The 15,606-nt window shown below is 48.3% G+C and overlaps 1 protein-coding gene across 3 annotated transcripts in view; it reads left to right on the top strand.

The window, feature by feature from the left end:
• The first annotated feature begins 1,611 nt into the window (after positions 1-1,611).
• Positions 1,612-15,606, top strand: part of TBCEL (tubulin folding cofactor E like) — a 526,320-nt gene continuing 512,325 nt past the window's right edge. The window contains exon 1 of one of the 3 annotated variants that reach the window (XM_078682152.1): positions 1,612-1,672. The gene's annotated coding sequence lies outside the window, so the exon portion shown is untranslated. The remainder of the gene's footprint in view (positions 1,673-15,606) is intronic. The other 2 variants (XM_078682156.1, XM_078682157.1) reach the window with 2 other exon arrangements.

The raw sequence follows: 15,606 nt of genomic DNA, 5'->3' as shown, positions 1-15,606 counted from the left end.
CCCATCAGGGGTAACACGTGCAATAAATACAAACCATTTTTCCTCTTCTATCCTTCCGCTATCCTTCCGAATGCAAATAATTGACTAACCTATCCACCACTTTAATTACTTTCATATTTCACTATACTAATTCAACAATAATCCGTTATGGGTTCCGTAGTAGCGTGCTACTCACTGAAAAAGCATTTTGACGTCTCGTCAAGGGTAAGAAGCGCTCAGTAAATGCAATTACAATACAATACAATACAATACTTTCTTATATACCGAAATGAAAACTTGTTCTAACCTATCATAACATTTCTGATGTTAATTGTTAATTACTGTTACCTGTTACATTATTTCAGCTTGGCCACCACTGTCAGAAGCTCCTCCGTTATATTTAGTCCTGTAGTTCTCAGCAAAAGTTTCACAATTAAAATGAATACAAAATCAAACATAGGTAAGGGCCTCCTAGGTTGCATGCATTGTGTCAGTGGGTTTTAGTCTTTCAGGGTCATGTGAAGAATGGATTCTCTGTGGTTTCAGCAGTAAGCCCATATGGGGTATCATCACATACAATGGTGGAGGAGCCCTGTGATAAATCCAGCGAGGTATTTAAAATAGCTGTAGGTCTGTCTCTTAACTAGAGCTACAGCACTGTAGCAAAATCTAGATGCATATCGGTGTTCTTTGTGTGTCAAGAGTAGATTGTCTGAGCTAATTTATCAGCTCTATAGCACACATTAGTTCTCATTTTAATAAGCCACCATATCATTGAGATTGTCGGGCTACGTGCAGGGCCGTCTTAACAGCATTATAGACCTGGGGCAAGGCAGTGTACTGGGCCCTGCAAACACAACCACTCACAGGAATAAAAATGTTTAACGGAAAATTAATGTTAAATTCTGGTGGGGCCCCGGGCAACTGCCCAACGTGCCCATGCATTAAGACCAGGTAATAGTAGTGCCTTCAAGGGATTCGATTCAATATCTTAGTCTATAGTAATTTCAAAACGTGGATTATCCTTAAACCCCAAGTGGTGGCTTATTGCAATCAAATGTCAAAGTGTATTATTTAATTATACCATGAATCAAACGTTAAACTGGACAAAGTTCAGCTGGAAAAAACAATTCTACATAAGTGTATACTTATTAAAGCCGACATTTATGTAAAAAACTGTGCTGTACAAAAGGGTACAGATTACAATTCACATAAAAGCAAAAGCGACTGAGATTGACATTCTTTCCTGCAGATATTTTGTCATGAACACTTTTGCCATAACCCATTTTACATATTAAATGACAGGAAAAACACAATTGGCTATACAATGAACAATTCCTGAAAGGATGGTGACAAAGAAAATGGGTCGGTTTGTCATTATTAAGACGGCACTGGTCACATGATGTCAACACGTATGAGGTTGGCACTGAGTGTGCTAAAAGTAAGAATTATTAGATAGAACTTAATGCAGTGGTGGACACAGCCAGGACACAGGTAAAAGGTCAGGGAGGAACATGAGGTCATCCCTACATTGGAGTTTTTTGGACTGTGCACCCTGGTGTCAGAATTTGTCCAGTCGTGTTTACCGTCATTCATATTTGCCTCATGCCCATGTGAGTAATCATTAACCAGAAATGTAAAAGAAGCAGGAAGTGAAAAGCTGAAAGTCCGTCTTGTGATATACAAGCTGTCGGTGAGTGCTGGCCTCTGCGCCTTTAACGATCTGCTTTTCAATCTTATAATAATAATGTTTTTGAGCATTCTTCCTGGTCTTTGCTTGTGTTTTGACTGTTGAGTTTGTGTGCTGCTTTGTTTGGGGCCTCATCTGCTGTTGCACCTCAGTTTGATAACTAAAGTCACTCCCTTTGTATCTCCCAGTTTCTCGGGACAGCTAGGCATGCTGTTAGAATTGAAATCAGTATGAAATTTGGAGACAGCATAACACAAGTAATTAACTCGATAGGCTCAAAATCCAGGCAGAGTAATATCTTTTTGGAAAAAGCAGTTTTTCATATAGAGACAGGAATGTAATGCAAATATAAGTAGGAACAGCTCCACACACAGTGTTATTCTAACACACTCTGCGTAGATACAACTCGAAGCATACATTTGGGACAAATATCACAGTATTTCCAATTACGCGTGGACTGTTTTATCGTATGCAGAAAAGCCTCCCGTGTCCTTAACAGACCTCATGAAATCTCAGATTTACAATTTCCATTTCCTACAGCCAGTAAACGAAGAAGAGTGGCAGATGGAATACTACACTTTCTGGTTACACGTCTGCCCTCTGCTGTATGTTATTAGTGGTACTGGGTGCAGATCTTGAGATCTCAGCAGGTAAAGTGCTCCTAAAATTTAAATAACTGCAAGCCCACCACCAAATGGGATATGCAAAAGATAAAGTTAGTGTGTCACTTGGCCATTTCACAAAATCTCAACATCGGTTTAACAGAACTAATGGGGTTTAATCAGTTGGTATCCACAATGAGCCAGTATTCGAGGAAGAGGCCTATTGTAGTCCAAAGGGGTCTCAGTCACAGTTCAACAGAGGAGGAATTCTGGCTGTGGAGTTGGCTATTAGGCAAAGCGCTTCCAAGGGAGGAGGGAAGGGAAGCGGTGGGGGATACCCGCCCTCAAAGCAGACAGTTAAGGTCAGGATATTCAAGTAGTTAGGATAAGTGGGGGAAATATAACTTCTGGTTTTGCTGAGGCCAGTATTTACTATGGTTTGGGTGCACAGTAGGAAGCCAGTGACAAACAACTCCTTTAGGTATGCTCAAACTGTGGCCATTCCTTAAAATAGGACAGCGTCGTGCAGCTAGGCCTTGCCATGTAAAACAAAGTAAGGGGGGGCACATATTTCTCAGACGTAGGAATTTCATCCCTACAGTCGTGGCTTTAATTAATTTTACTTCAGTCACTTGCATCAACAATTTCTAGTTATATTTTGCTACTCGCTGGCACTGTGAGGAACCTCTGTATTTTATTCTGAGAAGCAGCTAATATGCTAATCCCCCGTGCTCAATTGCTAATGAGTAAATACAAAATAAATAAGCGCCTGAGCCCAGCGTTTTTTTTACAAGCCCAGCACTGCCAATGTTAGGGATCAATCAATCAATCAATCAATCTACTTGTAAAGCGCGCTACTTACCCATGAGGGTCCCAAGGCGCTGAAGGGACGGTGGGGGATGCTGCTACTGCTCGAAGAGCCAGGTCTTGAGGAACCTTCTGAAGGCGAGAAGGTCTTGGGTCTGCTGTATGTGGGTAGGGAGGGTGTTCCAGGTCTTGGCGGCGATGTAGGAGAAGAATCTGCTGCCGGAGGTCGTTTGTTGGATGCGGGGGACAGCTGCGAGGGCGAGGATGCAGGAACGGAGCTGGCGGGTGGGGGTGTGGAAGCTGAGTCTGCTGTTCAGGTAGGCTGGTCCGGCATTGTGGAGTGCTTTGTGTGCGTGGGTGAGTAGCTTGAAGGTGATCCTCTTGTCGATGGGGAGCCAGTGTAGGTCTATCAGGTGGGGAGTGATGTGGCTGCGGCAGGGGACGTTGACGATCAGTCGGGCGGAGGCGTTTTGGATGCGTTGTAGTCGTCGTAGGTGTTTGGCTGGGATTCCTGCGTAGAGTGCGTTGCCGTAGTCCAGTCTGCTGCTGACGAGGGCCTGTGTTACCATTCTTCTGTTTTGCTGGGGATCCACTTGTAGATCCTGTGGATTGCTGAATACTAAGGCTACTTATTCTTAGTGCCACATCATGCCTCTGTCTTACCGCACCCTGCACTTCTTTCTTTTATCTTACTCTTGCAGATTCTTTTTCATCCTTGCCTTCTCCTTTTGTCACTGTTTCTGCATCTTTCTCTTCCTCTCTTTACTGTTTTCTTCTCTGACGTTTAAAACTTCGTTCTGACTCAGGGGGTTTGAGCCAGATGTTTCAGCATAGGGCCAGACCTTGTAAGGAGCTTGGGTGTATGGACAGATTGTTGGGGCAACAAGATGCATGGAAAGGCAGTATGTGGAGCTTGGGTTACATGGACAGCCAGATCAGGAGCTTGGAGCACTTGGACAAGCAGTGACCTTTAGGCACCCAGACACAAAGTGGGCGGTCTCTGGGAACAAGGACAGACAGTGTGATCTTTGTACGCATGTACATGGCCAGTGAGTCTATGTAGTGCTCCTAATCCCCCAAACCCTTCCATTGGTTGTATCCTTCCTCTTGATCATTCCAAATCTACTTTTCTCACTTTGTATGCTTTTTGTTTCAGAATTTCCTGCCCCCCCCGACCACGACCTTGCCACCCCCATCGGATGCCTTAGGCAGTACTCCTGAGTTTTTACGGTAGCATGTAGTGGTCAGTGATGGTGGTAGTTAGACACGGGTTGTGATGGTGATTATGGCTGTTGACCTCAGTAGTAGCCCGTTAGTACGTCCAGGTAGGATCCTTTCTTCTCAAGCAAAATGTAATGACCAAAGCCTTCCCCTACTCTACGGCATTGCTGGACTATTCCGCAGCCATTGCTTGGCTGGCTAGTTGTTATGTTATGTTATGTTAAGTTTTGTCTTTTATAGCGCACGGCTACTCCATAGAGTGTCCCGGCGCTTTTAATAAAACCAATCACAGAGTAACACAACACATTAAAGCAAGGTGAGTTGGTCCCTGTGACAAAGCTTTTACTATTCAGTTCTGATTGTAAACTTTGTATTTTCTCTTTCCTCAAATCTGACCCTCCTTGCTGGAGCAATGCTGCAGAGTGGGTCCCTCTACTGTGATTGCCAGGTGGTGTAGGGTCACTGCTTGGGGAGAGGTGAATTTGGGCCTCATGGCATACCCTTCTCTCTCCTGTGAACTACCTTATGGAACTCCTTCAGTATTATTCATGGCCTGTCTCCTCCTTTTCCACACACTATTCAGTGGGAAGGGGGTGAGACAGTCCTTATTCTGTTCTTGGCACATTGTTGGGCTCAGGTGAGGATGAGGGAAATCCACCAGGACTAATGAGGGAATGAGTTCATATTAACTCTGGATCTCAAGTGGACTACTGTAGTGGATCCTATAGCCTTCTGCCCATCTCCTGCTGGATCAGCAGTTACCATAACTTTTTTCAGGACTATGAGGATGCTTTCACAAGATGACATCAGGCCCTGTGCCACTTTGGGGTGGTTAACTTCCACAACTTCTGGGTTATGGAGAGGATTCCTCACTGGGTTTGCACAGGGATGTTTGCGGATAAGGCAGAGTGTTAGCTAGGATGTCCTGGACTTTAAGTAGAAAGATAAATGAATTGATATTTGTAAAATGTTATTCTCTCATCGTCAATAGTCCCGCTGATGGCACTCGTGTTTTTCAAGGTTGAATGAATCCAGGTTGCCACTTTGCTGTGAACATGGAGTGAGGGGTTCAACAGAAGCCCTTTTCCCTGGTCCATGTCCAGCTGGGTTTACTCGTTCATCAAGATGTGGCCATCAGATGCACTGAGAATCCACCTGCATGTGAATCTGGTATCCTGACTTTACTCCAGGCCTGAAGTCCCGCTAATTTGGCTTGGGTGCAGATGGCTAGGCCAGTCCATGGAAATGCAAAGTCCAGGATCTGTCCTGTAGCTGGAGGGGCATACCAAGCATGCCCTCATAGTGGGGAAAAGACTACTGTCCCTACCAAAGGCATCTGTGTAGCACACAAAGCGGTGCTGGTATAAAATATATATATATAAAGTGCGTGCAATGTGTTGCAATTTATAATGTGACTATAACTTTATATTTATTTCAGTAGGAGTGTGGCCTACTGACCCCTCTTGTATGTTGTTATGTGTACCCCAGAACCTTGCAGTGACATCATGTGTATGGAGTACGTTTGCAAGCAGTAAGCATGTTATACATATGTGGTAGTAGGACATTGTTATTTGACTTTACCTATGGTCTCCACACTAAATCCTGGAAAAAGAACAGAACAAGAAAACATATGCAGCTTCTGTATGAAAATACAATGTGGGACAAACAAGCGTGTTCATGTAGAAATGAGTGCAAAAGAAATGCAGACTACAACGTGCACAATCAGGCTGACAAAGGGAAAACGACAATGGGCCATGCTGGAAACACACAACACTCCTGCTTGAACACAGCCTCTGTGCCAACATCTGTAAGAAGCATCACTTTACCCATGGCTGTGTTCGGAGAGCCATCCTGAGAAGGATACTTGAAATTGAACCACTCCTAACTGGTTCTGAAGTTTGGAACAGTGGAGCCACATCCACATTTTAGAAAATATGTATAAAAGATGGACCGAGACCTGCCCACTTTATTCCAGTCTCAAGTCCTTCTTGACCAGGAATGGAGTGCTATGCAGAACTCGAAGAGCTACTGTCTAACCATTGCTAGTGCCTGCTCCTAGGGCGAGATATCCAACAATAGGGTGACCATTGATGGCTCTCCACTTTAGGGTCATCCCCCAGCCCAAAGGAGTGGTTAAAAATGTTGGTGTCTGGATTGATAGCGCTCTCATTTTTGAAGCGCAGGTAAAATCGGTGGCAGGCGTATGTTTTGCACTCCTACAAGGGCTAAAACCAATTCTGGGATTTTGGGATTCCCAGACTCCCCAGGTTATTATCCAGTCGACCATACTCTCTAGGCTGGACTACTGCAATGCGCTGTATCTAGGATCCAATAAGACAGCAATCAAAAGACTACAGTTTGCCCAAAATACTGCGGCACAGACATCACTTGCCCTCCCTACTTTTTGCTTGGTTTTCAGGTTTATTTACAGGCTGCACTGGCTCGCTGTGGACAAGAGAATTCATTTCAAGGTTCTATGCATGGCTCAAAAAATTCTGAACTCTCAGGGACCTTCTATTCTTTCCAATCTGTTCCACCTATATATTCCTTTGTGGGCCCTGCACTCAGCCAAACTTTATTTGACCTGTGTCCCGTGTGTCAAAAGAACGGGAGCAGGAGGGCGCTCTTTTTGTGCCACAGCCCCTGCCCTCTGGAATGCACTACCTCTGTCCATCAGGAGCACTCAGAATCACTAGGCCTTCAGAAAAGCCTTGATAGCCAGGCTATTCTCCACCTAAATCCTCTGTCTAATCTCTTGCCGGCCTTTCTAAGACTAGCGCTAGGACGCCCCATTGCTGGGGCAGCCATGCGCTTTACAAATATTCTAACATAACATAACATCATCGCCAGTCTCCCAGAGGTGAGGGGGCTTCACCTAAAGTCTGCAGTTACTGCTGGCAAAAAAGCGAGTGCCTATTGCCCAGAAGCCTGCCTACTTAAAGGTGTGTGCAAGAGGAGAGACTGTTAAATAGGAGATGCCCAGCACATTCTCAGGGTGTGGGGCCCCCAGCGCAAAGGACGCTATCAGAAAGCAAAGTCAGGAGCCATACTCATGATGATGGGGCCCCTGGTCTCTCTGTGTGCATACTACTTGAGAACTGCCACAAAGACTTATCAACCAGACATGGCTGTGTCTGCTTGCTGCCCACTACAGCTATGACTTTGGGCAGCTGCCACTGCACCTCACTTCTGTGTTTCTGGTTGTCGTGGGAGGCCACAACGGCTTCTTTCCGCAATGAGCCTCATCTACTTGGGAAACCTCAACTGCACATAACCCCTGTAAGACTCATCAGCCTGAGAGGCAGCAACTACACCACACTGCTGTGAATCTTTTAGGCCTAGTGGGCAACACTTGCACATTATCACTGTGAGCCTGACCTGCTGAAGATGTTGCCTTGGCTGGCACAGCTGGGCTGTGACATCAGTACTAGAACTGCATGCACTCAGCAATGTTGACATCAGGGAGCATTTACCGCAAGTGATGGCTGCTCATGTCTTGTTACAAGAGCTGTGAGGGCCTCATACTTCATCTGTGACTGGAGCACACAGATTGAGATGCACTCAAAATAACTGTAGTGGCTGTGATAATCTGCACCTATGCCTCGTTTGTGCCTCTGTCACTAGATACTGGGAACTACAATGCCTATGTATCACCAGGGAGGATATAGCACCACCTGAAGAATGCAACCATTGCATTAATCCTGTAATCTTGAGCATCGTTAGTTTGTGTAGTAATTAGTAATTAAAGTGCATTTTTGTTTACTAACAGACAAGTGATGGGGTGGATGTTAAAAGTATTTTGTCTCTTGGCTGATTGTAGTGTTCAGAGCTGTTGCCTCCCACGTTACCACCCTGACAAGCTTTGGTCAACTCACCGTCAAACACTAGCGAGTTAAGTGGCGAAAGGATTACACTTGGCGCAGTTTCCAGAGCCACCATAGGATGGATCCAGGACACCAATGGCAAACGACCTCAACCACCACGTTTGGACCCAGTAGCCCTGGTCTGCACTGTGGCCCCCTTATATCAGGGTCCGACAGAGGGAAAATACTGGGAGGGCTCAGTGCCTTACTGAGGGGTCAGACGTGCAGAATCGCCCTCACACACCACTACTGTCGCCCACCCAACCCACAGCTGAGCCACAATCTCCATCGGTGTGCAGAATGGGGATGGTCGTGGGTCATCCTACATAGGAACAGCATAGTTTACTTTTGCCATGATTGAAAGGGCTGAACTGAAATGTTGATCAGACTAGAGAGCATCCTGCCTTCGCTTTAATCCCTGCAAGAAGTTTTAGCAGCCATCTTTGGTGAGGAGGAATGTCCTCACAAAAAAATAACAAACTGGACAGGGACTGAGATGTCCGGCACTTACAAAATTATATGATCAAAAGAAACTGTTTACTACTGAGCTCCTTGAAACAATTTAAGTCTACACTTCTCTTATTTAGTATTGATGTGTTCTCAGGCATAACAATCTTATGCAAACTGCATAACAATAGCAAAATCCTGCAGAAAGCAAACTGCTATTTGCAGGTTGAAACTTCTCTTATGTAAAGTGTTCAGATATTCACTTGATCTAGTTTGAGCTATGTACAACTTCAAAAATGAATACAATTTGATGATGTTCCACTATGATTTCCTTTTCAATTAACCTTGCATCTCTTCACTCGCCACTGCTGCCCACTCGTGACCATTGCTTTTAAATTAAAAAAAGTGTTTCCAGTGACCATTATCATGAGTCTTTGCTGTTTCCCTGGAGGCTGAGAAGCCTCCCTCCTACTCCCCATCATCAACAAAAACTGTTGATTTTTACATATAGTAAATTAAAAACGGTGAATGCCGACAGTTACATACTAAGTGCCAGTACCACAATCAGAAGATTAACACATGATTTATGAAACAAAGAGTGACACAGAATGATTAAATTGTCTACAAGTATTGTTAGACATACCAAAAAGAATAGCAGCCGGGTGGATTCTAAAAACCTACGGTGTAACACCAAGCATTGGTAAATGCAATAGTTTTCACATAGGTGATTAATAATAAGATATTTTTGTTGTAAGTTTTAGTTTGGTGAGCAATTGTGGAATATAAATTAATGAAACTCCGTAACAGTGTTATGACTTGTTTATTGAGAAAGGCAATCTATTTTGCAGTAAATGGTGGTAATATAGAGGACATACGTCACCTAGCCCAGATTACCGGTTCCTTTATAGGCAATGGCATAAAATTACCCCCGACTCCTTCTTCACATCACCATGGGATACTGAACCCAGGAATATTGATGAGGGCCTAGTCCATTTTAATGAGGTGGCTAAAGCCGCCATTGATCAGATCGCCCCACTAAGAACTCGATCTAGTAAATCCAGGTTTACACTTTTCATAACGAAAAAAGTCATTGCAAAAATTTGGAGAGGAGATGCGACGGACCCATCTTATTGATGATAAAGAGAAATATAGGACAGCCCTTAACCAGTATCGCAAAAACATAAAGCTGGTTCGGAATTCCTATATTCTGTAGTAGGGGATCTCTGTGTATAGTCATAATCTAGTGAATAGTCCCGCCCATGTGCGTGGACCCCGGAGCAATCAAAAATAATCTCTTACAGTGTCAAAAAATGCAGAAAATGCATAGACACTTAAGAGAGAATTTAAAGACAGATAATGCAGCCAAAAGGCTACACTGTCCAGTACTTCAACTAGAAATTCCACCATAAAATCCACAAAACAGCAAAGCCTGTACAGATTTCCCTTGCTTAACAGCAAAATCCCTCAGGAATGATAGAGAGAAGAACCTGGACAGACAAGCCCCATAGGCTGCCATTATGTGGCTTAATTAGGATACTGTGCCTTTAAGGAACCTTCCAGAACCTTCTCTCAGTATCCCAGAATGCATAGCAGGTCCAACTTAGCCTCAGTTCTTTTTTCCGGCTCCTGCAAGCAGGACCCTGGAGCATTGAGCTCTCCCTTTTCAAGGGTTTTGTTGGTGTTTTTACACTAATTTCGATTTTTGGTGCTTTTAAAGTACTTTGGTGACTTTCTTTCTGTGTTTCTGCACTCTTTTTTGTCCATAATGCCTGCATTATTCGACAAATGCCCTGAGTGCTCAAGAAAGAAGGCCAGGACAGACTCCCATGAAGTCTGTATTCTCTGCCTTCCCTCTTCCCACATTCCTGAGGAGTGTAGGATCTGCAGAAGCTTCTCTGGAAGGACCCTGAAGGAGAGGAAGAAGATCAGGCTTCAGGGACTTGAGGAGAGAAAGCTGAAGGCACGAGGTGGGTCAGGAGGGACGTTACGACCTTCTACCCATGCTGAGGCCTCTGGGGGGCTCCCCAGGGGCAGGAAGACCAGCCCTCGCCCAAGGTCTCCGTCTGGGTCAGTTGCGCTGACCACGACGTCGAGGGGACGGTCAACGGCCAGTTCCAGGTCTCCCCAGGGCTCTGGGTCGAGAAAACGTCGCCCGTCGACGTCGAGGAACGTGTTCCGGCCGCCGTCGAAGCCGGTGTCGATCTCCTCGTCGTCGCTGTCGGCGTCGAGTGGTCGACATCGGAGGGCCCGGCGTCGGCGCTCGCCGTCGAGGCGACACCGCCGTTCGCCGTCGAGGACATCGTCGTCGAGGGGATCCTCGTCGTCGAGGTCGCCGTCGAGACGGAAGGCGTCTCCGGCGCCGAAGAGGTCGACGTCGAAGCATTCCAAAAGACCGACGTCGAGACGGTCTAGGAGATCGACGTCGAGAAGGTCTGAGAGGTCGACGTCGAGAAGGTCCAAAGTGTCGCCGTCGAAGCGATCCGAGAAGTCGACGTCGAGGCCGGCGAAGAGGTCGAGGTCGCCGTCGAGGCACCATCGCCCGTCGTCGAGGTTTCGTGGCTCGTCGATCTGGTCGGGGTCGACGTCGAGACGGAGACACGGTTCGACGTCGAGAAGTGTGATTCGGTCGACGCCGAAGGCCCGTTCGACGTCGAGGGGACATCGGTCGTCGTCTGGACACCGGTCTTCAGCGTCTGGAGGTCCTAAGGACAGGCCCAGGACTGTGGGGGGCTCCCCACGCTCTGGAAGAGGTGATGGCTCGCCGGGACCGGCGCATTCCGGGGTGGATACTCCGATGAAGCCGTCTACACCTCCTCCGCGGCCTGCTGTGCCGAAGGGTCCTCCTCCGAAGGCCCATACCCCGCCTCCGAAGCCGGCTCCGCGGGACCCGCGTCCGGTTGCTCCTCCACCCCCGATCCCACCGAGGGAGGTGTCGATGCCTAAATTTCCGACGCCTCCGAAGAAGACTCCTAAGAAGCCTGGAGCTCCTGACCCTGGGAGGCCGAAGGAGCGTCCGAGGCCCAAGAGGTCGAGGTCTCGCTCGGGGAGACGGGACAAATCGAGGAGTGGCCGCGGATCTTCATCACGATCCAGGCATCATCACAAGAGACGTCGGTCCAGGTCACGTTCTCCATCTGGGACCCGTTCCTACTCGCCCACGCTGTCCGATTCGCCGGAGACTAGGGTGTCTCCGATAGACGATATAAGCACGTTTCAGGAGGTTCTCCTGCGTGGTGCGGCGAAGTTGGGCATTGAGGTTGAAGCACCTACGGCTTCTACCTCGGTGATATTTGAGACTTTACACAAAAGGCACTTGTCTCGCCCCCTGTTACCTCTGGTGCCGGGGCTCCTTGAGCCCGCCGAACAGCTATTCCTGACGCCGGCGACGGTGAAATCTGTGCCTTCCAGGATACTGAAAAAGTACAGGGCTCCGGACTCAGACCCAGCCTTCTTGAGGAAGGACCCGGTACCGGATTCAGTCATCGTGACTGCTGCTCGGAAGCTTCATGCCACCTCCCCTGCGTCCACGGTGCCTCCGGACAAGGAGAGCCGGTGGATCGATTCTGCTGGTCGCAAGGCGTGTGGGACATCCGCCTCGTCCATGAAGGCCGCCAGTGACTCGGCCTTGCTGGGACGTTACGACCGGTCCCTGTGGGACTCGATGGAGCAGTTCGCAGACCTCGTCCCTCGGGACCGCAAGGAGGACTTTGTGGAGATCGTCAAGGAGGGGATGCTGGTCTCTAATCAGGCCATCGGCGCCGCAGCGGACATATCATTGCTGTCCGCGCACGGATATTGCCACGGGATTCACCAGAGACGCCACGCTTGGCTCAGGTTGACGTCCTTGAAACCGGAAGCACAGCAACGCGTGGCGAATCTCCCGTTTTCCGGAGATACCCTCTTCGGGAAACACGCGGATGATGAGATGGCCAGGATGAAGGCCGAAGCGGAGACCCTGACGGCAGTGGGCTTGGAGAAGCCCAAGGAAAAGAAACCCTTCCGACAGTACCAACGTCGGTTTGGGTCGCAGGGTCGTGGAAGGGGGCAGTCTGCTGGACAACATCAACAGCAGCAGCAGCAGCAGCCGTACAGGCGGCCCTTCCAGAAGCGACAGGGTGGTAGAGGTCGTCAACAGTCCTCTACCGCGACCAAGGGCCCGGCCGGGTCCCGTCCCTGAGCTGTTACTTCCCCCTCGTCCGTTACCCGCTCCGGTGGGGGGAAGCGTTCAATTTTTTCTGGCAGAGTGGAGAAAAATTACTCAGGACAAGTGGGTGCTGAATATTGTTTGCAATGGATACAGTCTACGTTTCACCAGCCCTCCTCCATCGATTCCTCCCGTCAGCTCGCAGTATCAACTGCTCGAGCTTCAGGCGGAGGCGGACGTTCTGCTAAGGAAAAGGGCGATCGAAGACGTACCTCTGTCTCAAAGAGGAAGAGGTCTGTACTCTCGGTTCTTTCTTGTCCGCAAGAAGGACAAAAACGAGTTCAGGCCCATTCTGGATTTGCGGCAGGCAAACAAGTGGATTCGCAGAGAAAGGTTTTGCATGCTGTTGTTGCATCAGATCTACCCTCAGCTGCAACGAGGAGACTGGATGTGTGCCATAGATCTACAGGACGCATACTTCCACGTGCCCATTGCATGCAAACACAGGAAATTTCTGCGCTTTCAAGTCGGCACCAATCACTATCAGTACACGGTGCTACCCTTCGGACTGAAGTCTGCACCCAGGACTTTCTCAAAATGTATGGCAGTGGTAGCGGCACACCTGAGGAAGAACAAGGTGTTTGTCTACCCGTACCTGGACGATTGGTTGATCAAAGCCTCCTCCTTCTCGGAAGCTCAAGCACACTTCCAGAAGACGTGCGTTCTCTTGAACAGGCTGGGGTTGCACATCAACATGTCCAAGTCGGTCCCGATTCCGGTGCAGTGCATCCAGTACTTGGGGGCCTCCATCAATACGCTGTCAGCAAGCGTGTCTCCTTCGGAAGAGCGACGTTTATCACTCGTTCGGAAGGCTCAGGCTCTCATGACAACTCCGTCTACGACTGTGAGGACGGTGTCTTCTCTACTGGGATCGATGGCCTCTTGCATCTTTCTCACTCCTCACGCACGGCTACAGATGAGACCTCTGCAGGAGTGCTTGGAGGATCAGTGGGACCAGAGGAGAGGTTCTTGGGACGACAGGATACGACTGTCTCTACATGCTCTTCAGTCTCTGAAGTGGTGGTGCTCGAAGGAGAATCTCCTCAGAGGCGTTCCCTTCCACAAGGACATTCCCACGCAGACCATCGTGACGGATGCGTCTCTCCAAGGTTGGGGGGCGCATTCCGGAGACCTGCAAATTCAAGGGACGTGGTCCCCGACGGAGTCCACGTACCACATCAATTTCCTGGAACTGCGAGCTGTTCACTTGGCACTGAAGGCCTTTCATCCGTCCTTTCAGACCAACTCTCTGCTTGTTCAGACGGACAACACGACGACGATGTATTACCTCAACAAGCAGGGGGGCTCGAGATCGCGCACTCTGTCGCAGGAGGCGCAGGCGATCTGGCACTGGCTTCTGGCTCGAGGACTGTCGATTACGGCCACCCATCTGCCAGGTGTGCAGAATGTTCAGGCAGACGAACTGAGCAGAATCGTGCAGGAAAACCACGAATGGGTCATACACGACGAAGTACTGGGAGAAGTCTTCGCAAGGTGGGGAACTCCAGACGTAGATCTGTTCGCCACCGCCGAAAACAGCAAATGCCGAGGCTTCGCCTCCAGGTACTACCAGCCAGGGACGCTGGGGAACGCGTTATGGATCGACTGGTCGAACAGCTTTCTGTACGCTTTTCCACCAATTCCCCTGATTCCGGCGGTTCTCATCAAGCTGTCTCACTCCAGGGCGAGGATGATTCTGATTGCCCCGGAATGGCCCAGACAGTGGTGGTTCACGGACCTACTTCACCGATCTCTCCTTCCTCACATGAAGCTGCCGTGCAGGCCGGACCTTCTCACGAAGTTCGGGGGGCGGATGGTGCACCCCAACCTCTCGTCTTTGAGTTTGGCGGCATGGCTCCTGAAATAGTACAATATGGCCATCTGAATCTCCCAGAGGATTGTATGGGCATACTGAAGGAGGCTAAGCGACCTTCCACTAGGACTTCCTATGCTTACAAGTGGAAGAGGTTTTGCATCTGGTGCAAGTCTAAGAACTATGACCCTACGTCATGCAAGGAGGATGTCATCCTTCCATATCTGCTTCATCTGGCGCAGTCGGGCCTTAATGTCCATTCCATTAAGGTTCATCTGGCTGCTTTGACTGCCTACAGGAAAGGGCCTTCACAGACTTCCTTTTTCCAGATCCCTGTGATCAAAGATTTTTTGGAAGGCTTGAAGAAAGTGTTCCCTCCTGTCAGGCTTCCTTCGCCTTCATGGGACTTGAATGTGGTGCTGTCCAGATTGATGAAGGAGCCTTTTGAACCCATTCATAAGGCTTCGTTGCAGCACCTGTCCTGGAAGGCGGCGTTCCTCGTGGCCATTACATCGGCCCGCAGGGTGAGTGAGATTCAGGCATTGTGTTGCCAAGAACCTTATACTGTATTTCATAATGCTAAAGTTGTTATGCGTACTCACCCTAAGTTTCTTCCCAAGGTTGTTTCTGATTTTCATATCAATCAGACTATCACTTTGCCTACGTTCTTTCAGAACCCTTCCTCTCCGGCGGAAAGGTCTTTACATTCCCTGGATGTGCGGAGGGTGCTGAAGTTTTATCTTGATAAGACTAAAGATATTCGTAGGTCAGACCAATTGTTCATCAATTATGGCTCAGTCAGGACAGGTCTTGCTACCTCTAAACAGTCCATCTCTAGGTGGATTGTGTCCTGCATTCAGTTGTGTTACTGCAAAGCTAATAAGACCTTAGGGGGCAAACCTAAGGCTCATTCCACCAGGGGCAAGGCTGCTACGACAGCTATGCTCCGTAATGTTCCCATTGCAGAGATCTGCAAGGCG

Source organism: Lissotriton helveticus, chromosome 3_1 (genome assembly GCF_964261635.1).
Source record: "Lissotriton helveticus chromosome 3_1, aLisHel1.1, whole genome shotgun sequence".
Taxonomy (NCBI): Eukaryota; Metazoa; Chordata; class Amphibia; order Caudata; family Salamandridae; genus Lissotriton; species Lissotriton helveticus.
This window is presented reverse-complemented; position numbering and strand designations above follow the sequence as displayed.